This window comes from Gallus gallus, chromosome 9 (genome assembly GCF_016699485.2).
Source record: "Gallus gallus isolate bGalGal1 chromosome 9, bGalGal1.mat.broiler.GRCg7b, whole genome shotgun sequence".
NCBI lineage: Eukaryota > Metazoa > Chordata > Aves > Galliformes > Phasianidae > Gallus > Gallus gallus.
The window spans coordinates 9,766,276-9,784,675 of record NC_052540.1 but is presented as its reverse complement, the minus strand read 5'-3'; the positions used below and the strand labels follow the sequence as shown (position 1 = coordinate 9,784,675).

General features: G+C 39.5%; 1 protein-coding gene across 20 annotated transcripts in view; it reads left to right on the top strand.

Annotated features, from left to right (window-relative positions):
• TRIP12 (thyroid hormone receptor interactor 12) overlaps positions 1 to 18,400 on the top strand; it is a 66,488-nt gene that overhangs the window by 1,760 nt on the left and 46,328 nt on the right. For 4 of the 20 annotated variants that reach the window (XM_046898641.1, XM_040706058.2, XM_015276964.4 and 1 more), the window contains exon 2: positions 333 to 371. The exons of 12 other annotated variants lie outside the window; for them this stretch is intronic. The gene's annotated coding sequence lies outside the window, so the exon portion shown is untranslated. Of the gene's footprint in view, positions 1 to 315; positions 372 to 6,681; positions 6,755 to 18,400 lie in introns of those variants that run through there. 4 more of the 20 variants (XM_040706059.2, XM_046898635.1, XM_046898638.1 and 1 more) reach the window with 3 other exon arrangements.

Below are 18,400 nucleotides of genomic sequence, written 5' to 3'. Positions count from 1 at the left end.
CGTTTGTAAGGCTTCAAAAACAGGCAGGCCTTGCTGTGATTGCTTCTGTTTATCTGCTGTCGTCTTTGCAGTTCTCTCTTTCCCTCCCCACCTCCAAGGCTGTTTCTGACTGCATGCAGGCTGTGTGTGTGTTTAATTGCTGCTTAAACAGATCTGTGAGATTTTAAAGTATTTTTTTTTAATTTTAATACATGCATAAACAAGTGTGTAATGAACATCAAAGCAGTGCTTGGAAAATAACAATACCTCTCTGCTTTTTTGATACCCTCACTGATAAATATTCATAGGAATTAAATATATTAATGAAAATTGTAGTATTTCAATTTTCACAGGTGTCACACTCAACTAAAATGTTTAAAAGCAGTATTCTGGTGAGTAAATAACACTTCTAGTACTTCTTAAAAGCTTGCATGTTTTCAGCTCGTGGTAATTAAAGGGAACTTATTGTGAGTGGCTCAGCTGTGTACTTAGTCTAGTTCTATAGGTTTGATCTTAAAAATAGAAGTTTTTTTTCTGAAGCATTTATTGCTGAGTGCCTCCTATTCTTGAGATAGGAATACAGGTGGTCTGAGTGTGGGTGTTGTTTTTTTTTTCTTCTCAGTGTTTCAGAGAAATCTGGGGTTCAGCTTGTTACTACTTGTAGTCTGTGTTCTCCAGGCTCCAGGTAGCTCCATAGGTAGGATTTGAAACAGATTTTAGCTGTTAGTAAAAAAAAATTGTAGGTCATCTGTGGTGTGGCATTACTACTTATTAATATAGCAGATCTACTTTAGTAGGAGTGCTGATGTGTTGAGTAAGAGGCTTATGAAAATGGAGTCTTTTCATGTCTTGCAGAAGTTCTGGCTGGTAACCAGCAGGGAAATGACCTGTATCTTCCCAGTAAATGAGTGATTGAAACTCCTCCTTGATAAGGAATCATGCAGAAGTTTCTTTGTTTTTTTTTAATTTCTATATTATGTTTTGACTGCTTGCCATCAAACCCAGGATGTGTACATTGTAGAAAAGAATTGCAGTGAAGACCTTTTGTGTTATTGTTCTGAAGTTGCCCATAGCTGTAGGCCTCAAACAAGGACCCTGCATTCCCAGTACAGCTTTTTTTTTTTGAAACCTGATAGAGTTGACTTTAATTTCATAGTTGAAGTCACGATGAGTTTTTGTCAGTTTTTGTATTACTGATAAGTAGTTACTGACTTTGAGACCGTTTGGTAAGATAACCTGACTAAACAGCTTTCATTTTTCAGCAGTGGAGCCGAGGTTTGAGTAGGAAAGTTACAGTTTGATTAACCTGCATGTTTGTACTTATTTTGCACTGTAAGTGAATGTCAGAACTATCTGTGCTACTTCTTTAGGCTATCCTATATTTTCTAACTAGGTAATTAGTAGGTAGCATGTAGAACACTGCTGATCACTGGTCTGTCTTTTGTCACACTGAGGCTGAATTACTGTAACAGTGTTTAATCAGGTCCCAGAGTTGTACACCATGTACTATCTTGTTGTCAGAAACTGAGACCTGGAATGTTTCTGGGATCTTCCATTGGCTGCTCTGATGATCTGTGTCCTGTTCACCGCCTGCAAAATTAGTAATGCTCCCTGTTAAGCAGGTTGTGGACTCTGACAAATTCTTAGTAGTGGAAACTTTTAATCAAGCTGTCACTGTCCAATTCAGTACTGCCAGTGAAGGCAGTGATGCATCTGAATTTCTCGGCAGCAGGATAAGCGATTACCTTTGGGCCAATGGATGTTTCTCCTGAAGTAGTAGAGCTTACTGTAAGTTTGCTCTTGATAGTTCAGTTTATATGCAGTATTGTAGCAAGTTTGTGGCAGTATATGGACCAATTTCTTATAGAGTGTTTTCATAGTAAAGTTTTGATTTAGGACATGAAGCTGATAACTGGAATACAAAGTTTCATTAGCTGTCCTGTTTTCTTACAGTTTGCTTGAATAAGTTCTGCTCCTTGAGAAAGATGATCTTCATGCTTCTTACTGATCATCAAGCATCTGTGTAGCACAAAACACTTGCATGTATCTTTTTGGTTCAGAATGTCTCTTCAAACAAAATAATTAAACAGAAAAGATGGATTCGGCAATCTTTTGTGAACCAAAGATTTCTAGCTGTATGTGATACCAGTCACTGTGGAAAAACAACTTAAGTCAGCTAGCTTCTCTGCTGTGTGCTGTGAAATCCATGCGATGGTTACTTACTGTGATGGTTAGTTCTGAGGAGCAATTGTTCTCCTAATGCTGCCATGTGATAAAATTGTTCTCAGCAAGTTGGTTGAATCTAACTGTGGCAATGCACATTGGTCCTTTAATTCTGTCTGGCAGCCAGGGTTCAACCACACACAACTGATTCTACTCTGCCTGTAACAAGGCTTGTCTTGTAATGTACTGACTGTTGCCAATCTTAGTTGACTCATGAATATGTACAGGACAAACATGGTAGAAAACTGCTGTGTATGTGAGCGATAGCCTGCTTTTTAGGAGAAGACTGTGATATAGGAAAAACTGGAAAAGTTGAGTGTGATTCAACAAAGTGTTCATCAGGGTGGCCTGATACTGGACTTCAGTACTGAACAAGTGAGATGTAGTATCTGATTTTTTTCTAAGTCACAGCTGCCTTCAGTTGATCCAAGAAAGCCTTTTTCTAATGAATAATAGAATAAACTAGCTTAGAAATGACCTCTGGAGGTCACTTGGTTATGCTCCCCACTTGACTTCTACTACTTCAGCCTAAATAACTTATTTGATCATCAAGCTGATCAAATCACTACATTTTTTTGAGTGGCAGGAAAGAAAAAAACCAAACACATAAAAAGATGGATGTGAGGAGGGAACTGGAAGGTTTCCATAATGTGTAGGAACTCAGTGCTTTGTCATGGGAGGGGAATCAAGTTTCTCAGTGTTTTCTGAATGGATTGGTCTGCTTTGTGATGGTATCTGCTTTAAAATAATGCATGATAAAACAGGAAAGATTTGGCCCTCAGAAATGGCCTGAGTCATCTCCTGAAACACAAACCTGGGTTTGTGAGGAGCAGTCTGCTGTTTCAGAATGGAAGCTGAGCTCCCTGGAACTTGTTGAACAGGAAGGCTTTTTTTTAAGCTCTGAAAAGCAAGGTGGATTTTGTTGATTCTTCTTTCAGAATAACATGTTACTGATGACCATTATTTTATTGTATAACATCAAAATAAGTAAACTTAGCAAGTTTTTGCCTTTCTTCACACTAGGCTTGGGTAAAGGTGGAAGTGGAAGGTTCTAGAATGTTGTTTACTTTCTGACACACAGATATTATCTGGGGACAGAGGTGTTAATCTTCAGGAAGGCTGTCTAGTTAGCAGGCAGGCTTTCCTGTGCACCTCCTTTACATTTGTGACTGACTGCTGCCGTGTTTTTAATAGATGGTTAATAGCATTCATTGTTAATGCACAACTGTAACTGTAATGGAGATTTCTTACTTTGATTGTTCCTTAGGGATAGTTCATAAAGGTAAACCCATTAAGAAAAACAGACCTGGGTTAAACCTTCATGGGTAATCCAGTGCATAATTGTGCTCCAAGGTAACTAGGCCTGGTCTTTCACTGTCTTTGCTTTTGGAGATCGTGCTGTTCTGTTCTTGCTCGCTCTTCATCTCTAACTTCTGTCTAACCTGCTTCACTCTAAGCTTGCTATGGCTTGTTTTTTCCTTTCTGGATACAAGGAGAGATCTTGGACTAAGAGAGAAAAGACCATGGCACAGAGATTAGTGGAATGTAGAAGGACCAAACACTGGTGAATAAAAGTGGACATTTAAAAAATAAATGTATGTAATATCTTTTGAGAACTGATATATTTTTTTTGAAGCAATGTAAGTGTTGTGGACCAGGGAAATGGCAAAACTTAAATCACAAAAACAAGTGTGATAGTCAGCTTCTCTCTACCCTCTCAAAAACAAACAAGACAACTGTTTTTTTCTTCCCTCCCCCCCCCACTCTGATCATAAAAGGGACTTGCATTAAGTGCTATTAACACTGGAATAATGGATGCTTACTTAAACTCCTTGAGTTAGTGAGGGCAGCTGTCTCGTGCCTTTGTAGATTATGAATCTGTGGTAGATGTCTATTTTTGGACAAAGTACTATTGGAAGATGTGGTTAACGTGAGGGTTAGAAAATATTTTTTTCATGTTAGTATTGTCAAATCTCTAATGTAATTAGCTTATCAGTACAGTGTCCTTCACTGGCCTTAAGGAGGTGTCTGCCATGTAACTGAACCTTCTGATCACAGGTGAAATGGGGCCATGCGTTTAGAGAGAACTAAAGAGTTCCAAGTTTACAGTTGGCATACAGCCTTACAGAGTGAGTTTTCTCTTCCTCTTTACTTTGAGGATATGCTGTTGCAATCAAGTTACTGAATGGGAACTTTGATTTCTGATGCAAACTCTACTTGTTTTGATCTTTGCGGTTGTTTGGAGTGTAGCAGCTTGATGAGCTGATCCTTTGTGGAGGGCTCGTGGTCGGGCTAAGCCTGAGTGACCAGCCCCTGCAAACGTGCTGCATAGCTGGCTTCCAGGTCTTCAGCAACAGTAGTCAAAAATAAGTGAATTCAGGTAAGGAAACAGGCACAAATTCCATTGGCGTGCATTAAGATACAACTTGATTGGAAGTTTAATTAGAAAGCTTGGGGTGCAAATGCCATCTTAACTGTCACTTCAAGAAAGTGATGGAAACTGTGTAACTTTGGCCAGCTTTCAGCAAAGGTTCCAAATCTTAAAAGTAGCACTTTGAAAATCAGCCACGGTCTGTTCTACAGCATTGTTCATGTTTGTTTAAATGAGAGTGCTTGTTGCCATGCTCACTATGGTAGTATTCTGCCTGCGGTGTTCGGAAGACAGTCAACTTTCTACAGTAAAACAGTAGTAAGAATGAAGGGCTGCATTATACCGTAAGATTGTGGTTAAGGATTAAAGATGTTAGCTTTGTTCCCTTATTATGTTACAGAAAGTTTGGCAGAAGAACAAATATAATTTTTTTTTGCCAAAAATAAGATGGCGAGTATGCTTTCTTCAGGTTTTTTTTGTGTGTCAGCTTTAAAGTAGAAACAGTACTGCTGCATACTCCCTATTTCTAGCTTACCTCAAATATTTGCAGGCTTGTGACTATGTGTAGATCTCTGCCACGTTTTGTACTGGGCTCCAGCTGGAGACTTTCATCAGCACTTTAACTGCAACTGGAAGAAGCATTGTTTAGAGGAATACCATTGTATGGCTTAATGTGGAAGTTCTCTTACTTCCTTGAGAGAATGGAAAACTAGCTCTCATCAGATTAACTGTGAGGAGGAAGGATGAATGTTGTAGAATTTTGTATGTGAAGGAATGGTGTACTTAAATACCTTTTATGCATGTTTACGTTGCAGAGCACTGAGGTCAAAGTAAAGAATTCCCATCCGTGCTTTTTTTTTTTGATAGCATAGGGGTTCTTAATACTGCTGAAACCAAACTGGAGTTGGAACAGAATGCCACTGAAGATTCTGGTTTAGCTGTGTTATATGCAGATGCATTGAAGTAAGCTAGAATCTGGGAAGTACATATTGAGAAACTTGAGATAAACACAACTTCAGTAATAAGCTGCTTCATGAGAGCACAGTTAGAATTAATGGCGATGCCTATGAGATTCCTCTCAAGTAACAGTCACAGTAAGCTCTATCTGTCACTGTCAGAATACAACACAATGAACCTGTTAGTTGCAATACTTCATTGCTTCCAGAAGTGTTCTGAAGTATGTTCCCTGGGTACGTCAGGCTTTTCCTTCTGTGGTAGATTCAGGCAAAAGCTGTTGAAACTATTATTGTAGCTGTAAATAAGATTGGATCCTTAAGGTAGTTGCATCATCTGCTTTCGGAAACTGTGTATTTTGTTCAGATCAACTCTGGATTTCTATCATATTGAGATGATTGCACTATTATGTGTAAATTCGGATGGTTTCCTGATGGCAGTACCTGTAGTGTCACCAGAACTGCTTTGTCAGCTCCCTTCACTTGTTTGTAGTCTGACTGCCCTAAACCAGCCTTGCTTCTGTCTGTAGTATCAGCTTCCTTGTTGTGTTTTTCTTGCAGTGTCACATGACTGCTTGAAATTGCTGGAAACCCTGTTACATCCTGCATATACTACTGGTGCAATTGATTTTTCTTTTATTTTTGGTGTCAGAATATTTTAAAAAGTTGATCAGAAGTAAACCAAGTGGGTTACTATGCATCACAAAATTGTTTAATGCTTCTGACAGTTTTTGTCATCTAAAAACTATTCCCCTTCAGCTAAGAAATGGTTTCTTCCTAACAGATTGTGTGTTGGTACCCTTCAACAAAATCACGTCAGGCTCATTGGAATGCCTGCTCAGTAAGATGGCAAATCAAAACTAGAGAGCAGGCTAACTGACTGAGCAGCAGAGCTAAATTAATTGTCTCTTTGTTCTATAACCAGTTCTGAAATACTAGTTGTCTTAAATGTTGCTGTTAATAACTCGACTGCAAAAATCTGTGTTAATCTTTCATGGAGCTCCCATGTCTTAGTCTGTTAGATCTATAAGGAGCTCGTGCCAAAAAATTGAGTAGTTGGTTTGGTTTCCTGAATGTATCAACTTCTGGCACTATTTCTGCCCCACCCCTCCGTGCATCTGGGAGATATCAAACTGAAACATATGGGCACAGAGTGACACAGCAAGAGAAGGATCGAGCTGAATAAACAGCCTCTACACGCGTACTCTATCCTAAGGAGTAGTGTATGGTTTGTGGGTTTTTTATTTTTAAAGCCTTGAAGTCACTGCTTATACTGCAGTAACTTGCTTTGTGGAGAGTTATCTTCTGCCTTCTCCCACCCAAGCAGAATGTGTTGGGACAGGTTATTTTCCCTTAGTCACCATATGGATTGTTACTGGTAGTATCGTGGGACAGGGCAAGGAATGCTTAAAACTGCAGACAGCGTTGGCTTACTTCTTTGCAGTGTCATTTGTGACCTCTTTATGTCCTAGTCCTGAGCAATGTGAGCATCTCATCTCTCTGTTGGTTTGCCTAATAGAATAGAACTTGGCATTCATAAGCTATATATGAGGACAGTGAAGTACTCTCGTCCAGGGATAAGCTTAGTAAGAGACTTGGTGATAACAAAGTGTAATCTGCCAATACTGTTGGTATGTCACTTGTGTTTCAAACTCACAAACATCTAAAAAGCAGTTAAGTGCATGTGTTAATGATGTTTTCATGCTTTTTAATTCTCCAGTCCTCTTGGAAGATTGTTTCAGCATGTCATTGCTTGAATTTAAGAATCTTGCAACGTACATCTTGAAAGGCACCCTTGCAATTTTGTTTTGCTTGCTGACTATCAGTGTTGTAATCTCATTTTACGTAATTTTCTTCTCATGGTGTCTTACCCTTGGCCCTTACAGAAAGCATTTATGACCTTCAAGTTGCCAGGCTAAATAATCCAGGCTTTATTAGTCATGTCCTGTAAGAGTGTTTTCCTGTTCTTTCAACTCAAATTCATCTGTTAACCAAGGCCAAATGTGATGGAATACAGGTTCTAGGTAAATATTTCATGCAGAAGTACTGGAGAATTATTGGTTTCTGTATATCTGGGAACTTTCTCCCCTCTGCCTGTCCCCTGATACAGTACCATTCTGCGTGTAACCAAAATGTGTGATAACTAATGCTCAATTCAGCTGACAAGGTTCTGGCTGTTAGCAGGACTACTTGTTTTAGTACTTGGGTATAGTATCTACATGCTGTGTGGTAGTACTGCATTTCATGGCTTTGCAAGTGTCGCAGAGTCATTTGCTGTTGTTACTTTTGACCTGAGTATTTGTCGGGGGGGGGGGTAGGAGAAAGCAACTTGAAAGTTTTGATGGTTTGGGGGGAAATAAAAAGATTGAAGGGAACAGCTAGTTCTTAAATAATTGTATCACCTGAGTAGCTGCATTGAAACAAGTGGAGACTGTAACAATTATATGGTTAGTATGTTATTTCACAGTTACCTTCTGCAGGCAGTAGTCTGCTCATCATTACAAATACCTTCCGGTGAATTTGGACGCTGCTATTTTCTACTTGGATCCTACTTAATGGTAATGGGCTGTTTGAATAGTTTTGCCTTCAACAAAGGGAATACTGGATGACCTCTCTTCTGTAAGTCTGGAAGTGGTAGTAAGTGCTCTGATTTCTGTTCAGAAAAATCTTTCAGTTCTGGCATTTGCTGATGTTCTCTCAGTGCTCAATTAGTTTTTCAAGACTTAATTGCATCACAAATTTAAGATTGTCTGCCTTCAAGTATTCAATACGTCAAAGCGTGTCTAACTTCCAGAAAGTGTTCTTTCCAACATTTTTTTTCAACATTGGTCCTTCAACCACAGTAGCAGCATATGAAGATCTCTAATCTACCTGTGCCTGAAGGAACCACAATATATTAGACAGTTTTTCTTTCTTTCTGTAGTCTGCTTGCAGTAAGAGACAGCTTTGAAGTTGGAAGGAGTGGAAAGCTGTGGTTTAATAGTCCTCATCAAAGAGTATATGCAGAACTCTGATTCAGTGAGAATATCTACCTACCTACTCTCCTAGAGTGAACAAAATCTCATTGCACTAATGTTATGGAAGGTAAACTGCCCTGTGAAAAGTATTTGAAAGAACAAGCCTTAAATATTAGTTTCTCATAAGAGTGACTATTCCTAGAAATACTATTAGCATTAATGGGATCTCTTTAAAGAGTGGTTTGGTTTTTGTTTGTTTTTAAGCTTGGGGTTTATACCTTAATGTGTTTCTGGATCATTTTTTTTGATTCAGGGTTCTTTAAATGCTTTATTTTTAGCCTAAAACACACTGTTGGCAGCTAGAATTAAGAAGAAGAGAACAACAGAATGGTGTGGTATGTTTAAGTGGTTGATATGCCAGTGACTCCAGCTGTTTTGTCATAAATATTCTAACTGTGTCATTAAAGCCTGTTGCTCCCCAAGGGATCTCCACACCTACTTCCCTTAAGGAAGATGTTCTGAAGATGTTAACCCAGTATGCATAAGTTTGTAACAGTTCAGGTGAGAAATTCAAGGACTGAGAGTTCTGTGCTCGGTCTCACGAGTGCTGATCTGAAATAACTTAGTGTGACAAATAGAAAAGATGCAAGCTATTGTATTTCCCCTGAATCTCAGGTAGCTTGTGTGAAACGTAGCTGAGCTGCTGCTTGTAAGCCTCTATCATTACACATAATCTAATCTGTTTTAAAACAAAACAGCAGCAACAAAAACTCCAAAGAATTGGCCATAGAAAAACAGCAAAAATCCCCACGCTTGCTTCAGAAGGGTTTGATTTTCCACTGATGATACTAAAAGCAGAACATGACAGGTGCAAATCCAGACCTGTAGCAGCTAGAAGCAGAAGCTACAGTAGAATAGCTAGAATAGGTGGAAGTTCAACCTACAGTAGAATGAAGTGATGTAAATGCCTGGGTAAAGTAAGTCAAGGTGCATCCCAAATCAAGGTTGCTAGTTGCTCCTTATTTTTCAGGTTATGGTATCCAACTAGAGTTGCACCTGTTGGTGTGCTTGCCCTGTCACTAAGGAGTTGGAGGGTTGGAGGACCTCTGAGCTGGAAAGAAGTTTAGCTTGCTCCTTTGTGACTGGGTATGAGCTAAACTGCTTTGTTCTTTCTGCTTGTGTAGACTGGAGCAATGTTTGTGGTAGGAGAAGTTGATCTAATTTCATGTTGTTTCAGCAGAATTCTCTAAGTTTTATCAATGACCCTGTGATAGGTTAGTGTCCGTTCTTTTAGATAGCTGGTATAAACTTGTACAGATAGAATCATTTGTTTTGACTCAACTCCCAAAGTTGGATATGCTCAACTATAACATGAGAAAGCGCTGTCGCCACTGGAGAGAAACCAGTAATTGTAGTCTACCTCTGTAGCTTCTGAGGTGTTTGTGTAAGAGGAGGAGCTTGAAGTAATGATATACCCAAAGGTGACAGCTTTAGATAAATGTGGCTGCTGGAGAGCATCTTCTGGCAAGTACACGAGGCCTTCACTTAGTTTTTGGATAAGAGGAACCAATTTCTATTTCCAGTTTGTTCTGGTGACCACACTCCCTAAGATGTTTCTTGAGAAACCTCTTTGAGCTTTTAACTCCCACCAATACTGTGGGATTCTTTGGAGGATAAAGTGGTACTACACTGAAAAACTACAGTGTCAACAGATAGCTCTAATGGCTGACATATTTGTTTTTCTCTCTGTAGGCTGCACTGTTTTAGTGGTAAGTTGCCTTGTGTGAAGGCTATTGTTTGAGTGCAAATAGTGTTATCACTATTGAGCTTAGTGTTAAAGAAGATAGAAAAAAAAAAAGGGGAGGGGGGAGGATAGTGCTGTTTTTGGCTCAGAATGTCTGTCATATGTACAGAATGTATGCTGTCACTTTAGTTAGAAAATAATTAAAAGGTGAACAGTGTTTTTTTAAATACAATGATATATTAAAAAAACCCAACAAAACCAAACCCATAAAACAAAGGCCTCTCCCTTCCTTGAGACGCTCAGACTCTGTCATGCAGCTGTTTAATGGAATGAATGTTGTACTAGTATATTGTAATGGCATAAACTGGCCTTGATAAATGAAGCTACAGCAATAGGCTGGGTTTTTTTAGAAGCTGTATGCAGTTATCATTCTAACAAGTTAAAATAGACATTTGTAATTAAAGTATTTATTAATAAATTGTGCTATTTCAGTAAGCACTGTTTGCAAGCTGCTGAACCTGTACGGAAGTAGTTAATGGGCAGATTAGACTATTTTCCAAGTGCAGTACACAGTATCTGTGTCCCAGGACTTCTACCAGGGGAGCCTTTAACTGCAAAGCAAAGATACTAATAAAGTATAGAAAGCATAGATGGAAGGCACAAAGTTCAACTCAGCATCTTTGGTGACAATGGGTGTTGGAAATACTAGGACTAACTACTTCAAAGATGTGAACTGGGGAAATAGTGGCAGTAGAGATGGCATAATGGATAGAACACTTCATTGCTCATTAATCTTACGTGGGATGCGGATGTGCATAACTGATTATCTTTCATTAGCAAAACAGATGTAGGATTAAGGAGAGGCTGCAGCCTTTAGGAAATAAGTGAATTTTGCATTTAGTGTGGTGAGATACTGTGTGAAGGGAAGGAAGAAACTGTTCTTACTTCAGGGCCTACAGGTGTTTTTCTTCTTCCTTCACAAGCCTGTCCGCTTTGTTCTTTAATCCTTCCCTGAAGTCAGTCAGTTCTTTGAGTTTGTTTTTTTTACTCAACTGTTAGAAAGAGGTGTTCTATCTTGCATCATGAAGAAGCAGTCCTCTTCTTTTGTTTGCCTTGAGTCTGCCCTACTAGTGTGTTTTTATTAATCAGCCTAAAATAAACAGCGAGGAGGAAAAGGATGTGCACAATAGCTCTGAGCCTGTATGGCTGTCTTGTGGACTTGTAATGAAAGAACAAACTAACAAAACCAACTGTTTTTGCACAAGAGTTGGTGAATTTTGCATTTGATTTCAGTATCGTGTTAACAGTATGGGTGCTCTTCCTGATTGCAGAAACATTTCAAGGAGCCTGGCTAGACAGATGCATAGCTTTGGAGAGAAACCTTCAGTCTTTGTGCACGCAGAGTATTTAAAAGAAGTCTTGTCTTCCTTTCCTCTTTGCTTCCAGCTCTGGATATAGTCTGCTGTGGATATGGTAACTGGTTTTGGGGGTAACTGTATGTTGTCACTCCACTTTTTAAGCATTAATGTAGGATAAAAGGTTGCCTGTATAGGAGGCAACTGTGGAATATTCTGATTGGATCACAGACAGATTGCATGAGTTAAGGCTTATCAAATCAGCTGTTGTAATATATGGTTCTTAAATGATCATCTTGGTCCAAGCCTAAACTCCAAATGGTTTAGAGCCCTGCTTATTCTTTTTTAAGTATCTCACACCTGTGGAAAACTGTTCTTTCGATCTGTGTTACTGGTGGTCTGTGAATCTAATCTTCTCAGTAAATGGGAGAGCTGGAGGGTAACTAAAAAGCATTGAATGGGTTAAGGTGGCTTTTACTAGGTTGTCTCCTTGCCAGGCCAATAAGAAAACTTTTTTGCAACTCTGACCATCAGTAAGGAATTCAGACTTGGGTAAACCTGGGCAATTTAAAACTGGATAAAAACACCTTGTTTTCCATCAGGAAAATGTGTGGTAGTCTGCAAGTGTAGGGGTAAGAAGCATTGTTAAGGTAAAGCAGAAAAAGGGGCTGGTGCTAATCACATGGAAAGGAAGGAGAGGAATTTGTCTTGCTTTTGTTTGTATTTTAGGGGGAAAATATGGTGCGTTCTTGTAGAGCTTAAAGTTAAAACTAAGACTGGCATCCTGCTAAAAGTCAGGTTCTAATGTTAAGATTTGCTCAGGTTTAGCATCTTAACTCTCTGTATGCTGTCTCTGTACATACGATTTTTTTTCCCCCATGCTCTAGTCCACATATACAATGCCTTGTTTCTCATTTTATTGTTAGTAATAACGAAGTGTTTATAGGAGGGTAGGCAGTCTCATCAGTATGCATGCTGTGAAGTTGTTTCTTGTATAAAGCTCAGTATTCAGGCTCTTGACAACTTTTTTCCATGACCTTTTTAAAGTGCAATTGTGTAAGCTAATATTGTATGTTCTTCTGTGTAGTTACGTGAAAGAATAGCTCTGAGCATGATAAATTCCTGATCCTATCATTGATAGGATCAGCTTAAAGGTAGTTTAATCCTCATTGTCTAACAGGTGTTGCTCTGGGTGTGACTTCCATTTGTTCAGCTTTAAACACAGCTTCTTTTTATTCTCTCTGTACATACACTGTGTACTCCAGTCCATGGTTTGATACAAGATGAATGTCTTAACGGTGTATGTTTGGTAAATGGTTTGGAGATCACTAACTACATCACTACAAGTTGTAATGCCAAAGAATAAAACTGTTTTTTCTTTGCTTCAGAAGATGCACTTGTGGCACATGGCAAGATGCCATTGCTTTGAGCACCATCCTTAGACTTCTTTTAATCCCTTTGCTCGTTACTGCAGTATCCTTCTGATAGCTGAAGATCCATATGCAGATCCAGTGCTGAGGAAGCAGGAGTCATGGTCTGTCTTCTTGAGATTTCTTCCTCAAGAAGGGCTACAATTAAACCAGTTCCCCAAATCGTATTATGTTGTGTAGGAGTCTTGCTATGTAGCAGGCCCATGTCCTTTTTGTGTAGCATTTAGTGGAGAAAAGCTTTGGAGGATAGTGTAGCCTGCTAGAGATGGCATTGGAAAGGAAGCCTCAACACATCATGTACTAAATATCAGTGATTTAAAAAGAAACAACAACAAAATGCAGCTTACTACCAAACAATGAAAAACCTCCCCAAAGTCTCCTAATTTGTCTAAAAATTTTCTACATGTTATCTTGAAGATGTAAAAGCTTGACCTCCATTTTATCAGTGGATAAGAGGAAAGTATTCTCCCTACCTCCTCCCATTGGAAATGTAGATTTCTTCTAGCTTTCATCTGTCTTTAAGACCTGTATGATTGAACAAGCTTCTCAACTCTTGGCACTGCATGTAAAGTACCTTCCAGCTGAAGGTGAATATTATCAACTGAAGACCCAGTCTCCTCCCCGTTTGCCTTTTTTCAGGGTAGATCTGCATAATGTCCTTACTCATACCTGTAATCTTGGTTTCATCTGTGGCACTCTTGTAATCTGCATGTACAGGCCAACTTCTGTTATTTTCTCTTTTCCTGCAGTAACTTTTGCAAGATCCAGTCCCTGAGTTTTTTTCACTCATGTAGCTAATGGTTCTTTTCTTCTCTGTTTCCTCTTCTCCCTGAGTTACCCAGAAGATCACTGAGATCATTGTATATTGATTTGGTCTTTGGGTGACCAAGCCATGTTTTAATGCTGGGCTCACTAGCTCTCTTATAATTTAAGACTGCATGACAGAAGTTGATTAGGAGCTTGGCAGGGTCCAGGCAACTTGCCATGCCATGACTCGGAGCATGTATTGTGTAACAGGCTCTGCAGCTAGGGCATAGCTGTGTACTGTATCAGTTTGCCATGTAGTGCTGTTGCCTGTATCTCACTTAAGGGCTATGTGTGCCAGATACAGGTGGATGGCAACTGTAAATAAGACAATGTCTGGTCTGTAGGATTTGAGTGGGGAAGAGTCTTGATGTTGTAGCAGTAGATTCTGCATTAAAACCCATGTTAAGTAAATGGTACTGTGCAGCTCAAAGACAGCTAGATATTATGTGCTGGGTAGGGCAGAGCTGGAGTGGATGATGATCTTGGGTACCTTCTTGGTTTGCTTGCGTGGAAACACTGGAATCAAGGTTCTAAACTGAAACTGACACTAATCACAACTGACTTTCTGCTGCTTCACTGACAGTAAACCCCTCTGCTGTTACTTTGCCATGCCTGTCTACGTGGTCTTACTTGACCATCTGCCTGCTAGTTTGTCCTCATCCTGGCAATTTCACAGATCTGTGCTTTGTGAAGGACTGCTGCTTCTGTTCAATTTATTTAAAAAGTTGTACTCCAGTGACTGCTAACAAGCTGAAATGACTTTTGTGTAAGCATGAGGGAGCAGAATTACATACTGGGACTTGAATGGCACAAACTTCTTTGTTTAGTAACTTGTCAACAGGTAACAGTCAGTTCAAAGCCCCTGTAAGGGGGTGGGGTTCAGCTCTTGCTATATTAGCTGAGTTGGCAGAGAAATTTTCATCTGATGTACGTGTACAGAAGAAACATTGAAAGTGCAGATTCCTTGCTTGTGATGAGGAGGCTTAAATATCTTTGGACTACTTCTGGAGTTGAGCTTTTGCTGGTTGGCTCACAGCTGTCTAGACTGTACTCTACTGAACACAGATCTAAAAGCTGCTGGGTCCCTAGGCTTTTGGTAGCCTTCATAGTTGTGAGCAGAAAAAAAATGAATTGCTGCAGAATTCTCTGAAGTATGCAAGAGAATTTAGTGCTTAGCTGCTTTTAAAATGAGAACAAAAAACCAAAAGCAGGACACTGAAAGCAAAAGCTACAGGTGTTGTAAACAAAAACGTTTACATGGCATTCTGCTGCTGAGAGCATTCCCTTTCTTTGTTAATGAATTCAAGTTGAATAATACAGTGATGGAAAAACCTGCATTCAACTAGTTTTGACATGCTAGGAGGGTGACATGGGAGGCTTACAAGCTGTTCTGCAAAGAAAGCAAGCTTAATTTGAGTGAAGTTATGCTCTGGCTTTGTCAATAAATGAGGAGAATGGTTTTGATTGTAAACTCTCTTGCTGATGTTCTTAGAAATAGGAGGAACAATTGTTCTTGTCAGGATTTGTAATTTAGAAAGATGCAGAAAATTAAATAACAAATACGTGTTTGTGCAACACAATGTTTTATTTTATTCTTTACTCTTTGTAACTTCTCTTATGGATAAGGGTCTAGGATTGGAATGACACCAGTATATTTTTCAGAACCAAAGTGTAGTGCAAAGAAGAGTGAAACAACTTGTATGGTTTCTATCCTTCTCTCTTATAAGAGAAAGAGTAGTGAAGTGGTAGAACTGAAGAGGAATCCCCTTAAAACAGCATCCTGTTTGTTCCATACCGCTCCTTTATTTTGTCGTCTCAGATTGCAGCTTCTGGTGCAGAAGAGAGGACTATAGGAAATGAAAGCTTTTACATCCCTCATGTTAGGTAGCCTCTTAACCAGCTCTTGAGCACTTCAGTCAAGATTTAGTACCAGTTTAATTTCTCAGTGCACTTAAATACTGTGGTGGTTTTTTTTTCCCCCAGCATTTCCATGAAGGAATGAATTCCTGAGACAACTGAGTTCACCTTGTATTCTGTACGAAAAGATGTAGAATAGAACATGGCAGTGGGTTTTGGTTCTTCTTGCTGTTCAGATGAGTAGGCATGTTCTGTTGCCCAGTTTTTGGTGTGTTTTTTTTTTCATTTGTGGCCATCTCTTCCACTGATATGTTGCTCTTGGCTCTTTAGTTATTTGAAGAGTCACTTGTCCTGTTGACTGGTTCTCAGGCTATCTGTCAGCAGGAGCAATGCTTTTCTATCACTCTGAGCAGCTTCATGTTTGGTATTTCAGTTTGGACCCAAGGGACTGGCTAATGTTCCAGTTGTGCTTTAAACCAGTCCACTGTTTTTTTTCTAACCCGGTGACTGTTTAGGTCTCCATAATCTTTATGACCTGAAGGAAACTTAAAACCTTGTTTGCTTCTACTCAGCAAAAGGGCTGTGCAGTCTGAGGCTTTAAATTCAACTGACCTGCTTGGAGTAGGGGCGCTGCTCTGCTGCAGCTTGGAACGTCTTTGCACCATCACTAATCTGTTCTTATCAGCTCCAGGTTGTGTGATATTGTCTGCCATTGTGAGTTTGCCCTAAGCAGTACTCGATGTCTGACTTCTCCAGACTACACTTTTGAAGCTTCAGTATGTTTTGCACAGCTGTTACAGTCTTTTCACCTAACAGAAGTCAGCAGTTAAGGATACTATTTTGCTGACTTGAGGCCACTGTGTGTGTATATAATCTGTTGGGGTGACGTGGTCCAGCATAACGACTGGAGTATTCTTCTTGATAGCAGTGCTGTGCATCCTTTTCAGAGATGTTTTCAGGATTCTTTTCTGCTCTGGGAGTTTCTTCATCTTCATTTTGATGTACTGAATTTTCCAGCTGCCAACTGGCTGTGTAGTTCTCCTAATTCTGACCTGTGAGATCATGAATGAAGATACTTTTAGCTTCTCTCCTTTCTTCTCATGCTAAGATTTTTCTTTTACCAATCTCTATTGTTTATTGATTGCATGTATGTGTAGACTTGGTACAGGGAAACTTAATTTGGTGGTTACATACTTTCAGGCCACCAGTGACTTGCTTGTGGACTCTGAACATGGCTTTGTGTACTGCTGGAATCGGTAGCAGTGTTTGAGCTTTTGGATCCCACTGTAGGGGAAAACTGGCTGCTTAATGTATCAAGAGCCAAAAGACACCATAATCTCTTGATGGCCATCTGTGTTGTGGAGTCACTTCAACAGTGAGTAACTCTGCATGCTTGACTGACTTATGTGGATAGTTCATAGCTTGAGTGTACTTACTGGTGCTTGAGAAGCTTTCTGCTTTATCTGTAACTCTTGCTGTGTTTCTCAACTGATTGAGAAATGCTTCTACTTTGACAATAACGGAGCAGCTGAATTACCAGGAACTGCTCAATTGCAAATAACTCTAGGAAGCAATTTTTTTTGTCAGCAATTTGGAAGAATCTATCTCTATTTTATAGCTGGTATGTTGTCTGAAGCTAGTGACTGTGAAAATGGGTATGTGAACTAGTCACAAGTCTAATGTCTTCGTCTTCCTTTGATATTTTAGTTCCTGTGCATGTGTCCTTGCTTTCCTTCTCAAGTTAGTCCATGTTACTGGATTAGAGTTTTCAGGAATTGTAGTGAGGGGAATGCTTTCTCAATGTTGTGTGGTTGCAGTGAGAAATGGGGCTGGAGTTGTTTTCTCACCAAGGTTATATGTTGGAGAGGTGCAGTATGTGTCCTTGCACAACTGTACATCTGGGCACATCTCAGGTCTCTCGAACTGACATCTCTTGCGTGGCTTTTTATTAAATGCTTCTGCTGAAACTTTTTCTGGTAGTTGGTGTCTCTTCCCTGCATGCCCTTATACACCTGGCATGGTGTTTTGGTATTACATTGGTGATGTCATCTCTCCCCATCAAGGGAATCATTTATGATTCACATTTTGCCCTTCTGCTCATCTTCTCATGGAAAAACCTGTTTGCTTTTTATAGGGCTTGTTACTAGTTTGCATCATGTTGTTAGTGGCTGTAGAGCCAGTTGGAGTGCTTTGGTTTACTCCTCTTTTTCTCTCAGTAGCTGGAATCACTGTTCGGCATACTTCAGCACGTAGTTTTGGGTGTTAAATAAAAGCTGATACAGGCTTGATTTGTAGTTGTCCTTCCTCTGTCTTTAAGGATGAAAAACCAAAAACGCCTGAACAGAACAGCACAAGTGTCAGTTATTTCCTGCTATCTTTTCCAAGTAAATGCAAAGGCTTCGACTGTAAGCTGACAGGTGTCTTTTGTATCTTCTGCTCTTTTGGAGCCTCACCAGTAACATATGGGCTATACACATTGTAACTGTAACATTCATAAGAATTGTGTTAGTAAAATTAATTTCTGTATACCTTTTCTTTATAGTAAGCAGGACAACAGGTAACTGTAATAAAGAAGAGTTTATTACACTGGAAGAATATTATACAAGATAATGATTAGATACCAGTGCTTGTAGGTGTCTTCAGAGGATATGTTATGAATTGGTTTGCAATGCTATTTTGCTGAGTTCATCCTCAATCTAAAATGAGTGTTTATGAGGAAAGCAT